At 29.5% G+C, this 2,654-nt stretch overlaps 1 long non-coding RNA gene across 2 annotated transcripts in view; it reads right to left on the bottom strand.

The window, feature by feature from the left end:
* The window catches only part of LOC136796220 (uncharacterized), a 161,706-nt gene that overhangs the window by 29,256 nt on the left and 129,796 nt on the right, over positions 1–2,654 (bottom strand). The gene's annotated exons all lie outside the window — the stretch shown is intronic.

Here is a 2,654-nt window from a genome sequence, read left to right on the forward strand (position 1 = left end):
TTACAGCAAATTTACTCTTCTTTAAATAATGTTCTCTTAGATTTTCTAGTGTTGTTGGTAGTTTTTAAGATATAGAGCTCCGAATAAAAAATTAATTATTTTTAACGTTTTGAAACAGCCGCCATCTTTTATTCCCCCAACCTATACTTGGCTGACTCATCAGTCTTTTTTTTTTCTAAATAACTGCCTTTTTTTCTTCTACTGGGCTCTTGTACTATAAGCTTTGTATTCATGAAGGTAGTTGAGAAAAAAATAATTTTAATTAACATATATCCCAACTAATATTGTATACTATTGCTAAAACTTTGTTGTATATTGAGGTATGGAACTTGAAAATTGTCTTAAATTTAAATGATCCGAAAATTACTAAAATTTGTAATTTCAATAGGTTCAATGTCCAAAAATATTTTTATTTGACGTAAATTATTAAAATGAGACATACTGTCGATCTAAGGTTGGCCGTTAAGATAAAAGTTTTATTAATTTTTAATTATAATTAAAATTACGTTTCCTTCCATTTCACATATCTTTAATTTGTTCTTTAATATAATGGCAATTGAGAAAATCAAATGTATGTTTCCTTATTTACCCTGTATTACGCAGTATAAAAAAAATAATCATTATAAAAAGATTGTAATTACAATAACCTAGATCTAAGTTACTGAATAATTATTTTTAACAGAATTGGTAAATTATTATTAAATTACTCATAATCCTGAATTAATGGAAACCGACACTGCTTGATACAGTGATGCCTTCGATAGGAATGTATATAATAGGAACAATCCAAATTATTCCCTGAAATCCCCCTCAGGAAGAATTCCTGTTTATATTTAACTGTGGAATCTGTCTCATCTTTTATTCGCTTCGGTTTAAAGTTAGAATAAAGGAGGAGGATATTTTTGTAGGGGACATCTTGGATCTGCAAGCCGTTAAAAGTTCACATTTTTCCCTACTCAATACAAAACTAATTTTTTACAAATGACACAAAAACATTATTTTTTTTTTAGCAAGTAAATTTGCTGCAGATGATATAGTCACATGATACAAAGGTGTGGAGAATCTACCCATTGATATAGAACTCCAACAATATTTCTAAACGATCTCGAAGCCATCTTCTATTCAGACGTCTAAGAGGATTATTAGGTAATAAAGGAGAAACCGGGTTAGAAACAAGTGGATTTAGGTGGTTGGGAAGTTCATCGTGCATGATTTAGACTTTAAGGATTGGATTCGGGAAGAATTCGATGGTTTAGTGGAGCCCCAATGCTCAACTCCGTATGTCCAGATTGGCCTTATTATTGTCAATAGACTGATCTACATAGTCTTTTGTAATGGATTGGAAGTTTGGACCGTTTGTCTAGTAAATGTCGTAATAGTCGAAAACGACGTGCAGTTTCCTGTCTTTTCAGTCTAGTGTGAGGATTGCATGTCAGTCGTTTGTCCAAAATATTATTTTAAATATGATTTCTTAGTATCCCAATCAGGAGACATGTATTAGTAGTAGTTATAACCATATCCTGTATTAACATTGGGGATGTAAAATTTCTAGTATCTGCTTTTTTCCAAGGCTCTGAATTCTCTACCTACGTCTATCCGTAAAACTCCCCCTCCCCCACTAAAAAAACTCACATTTAAACGCCAACTATTTCTCTTACTTCTTAACGATCAATCTTACTCAAATCTGTAACAATAAAACAGGATAAGATACAATATTTTTTTCCCTTTAATATATTTTAATGATTAATTCATTTAAATATCGAAATTTCATATTTTTGTTTTTATTTTTTAAAATAAAATGTTTGAAAATATCATAAAAACTACTATTGCTACGAAGATAAATGCAATAAGCTACTTTATACTATATTTAAATAGCTTTCATCTCCTGGCAGACATCTGTACGTCTACGATATATATTTTTATAAATCAAAAATATTGTCCAGAAAAGTATAAATTAACATTTAGTGAATTGTTGTGATCAAATGTCCAAAAACCTACAACTCCTAATATGAAAATTATGAATAACCTTTGTAGTACATTAAACTAGCTTTAATTTGAGTGCAGACATCTGTACGTCCAATTATTCCTGAGATATTGATTTCATAAAATAAATTCATTATCTACTGATTTTTTTGCTATCCGATTATGAAATATTGCAACTTAAAAAGCTATATCTCGCGAACCATTGAAAGTAAATAGCTCTATTAGGGCTCATGTTTTATCAAATTTAGTCTACTTTAAATGACGTTCTCTTAGGTTTTATAGTGTTGTTGATAGTTTCAAAGATGCAGAGCTCCGAATGAAAAAAAAAATTTTTTAACGTTTTGAAACCGCCACCATTTTTTATTACCCCTACCTATACTTGGCAGACTCACCAATTTTGACTAGTAATTATACATAGTTTTCATTAAAGTAATCAAAAATTGGGGTGAAATAATTGCCTTTTTTTACCCCCTGGCTCTTGTACTACTAGAAGTGAAAGGAAAAATGGACTATAGATCTTCCTGAATACAAAACTAATTTGTTACAAATTATATACAAACTTTATTTTAAATATGATTTCTTAGTATCCGAATTAGCAGACATGTATTATGTAAAATTTCTAATATCATGTAATTTAAACATTAACTATTTTTTCTACTTCTTAACTATCA

Source organism: Halyomorpha halys, unplaced genomic scaffold (assembly GCF_000696795.3).
Source record: "Halyomorpha halys isolate HHAL.00 unplaced genomic scaffold, Hhal_1.1 Scaffold204.1, whole genome shotgun sequence".
NCBI classification, from domain to species: domain Eukaryota; kingdom Metazoa; phylum Arthropoda; class Insecta; order Hemiptera; family Pentatomidae; genus Halyomorpha; species Halyomorpha halys.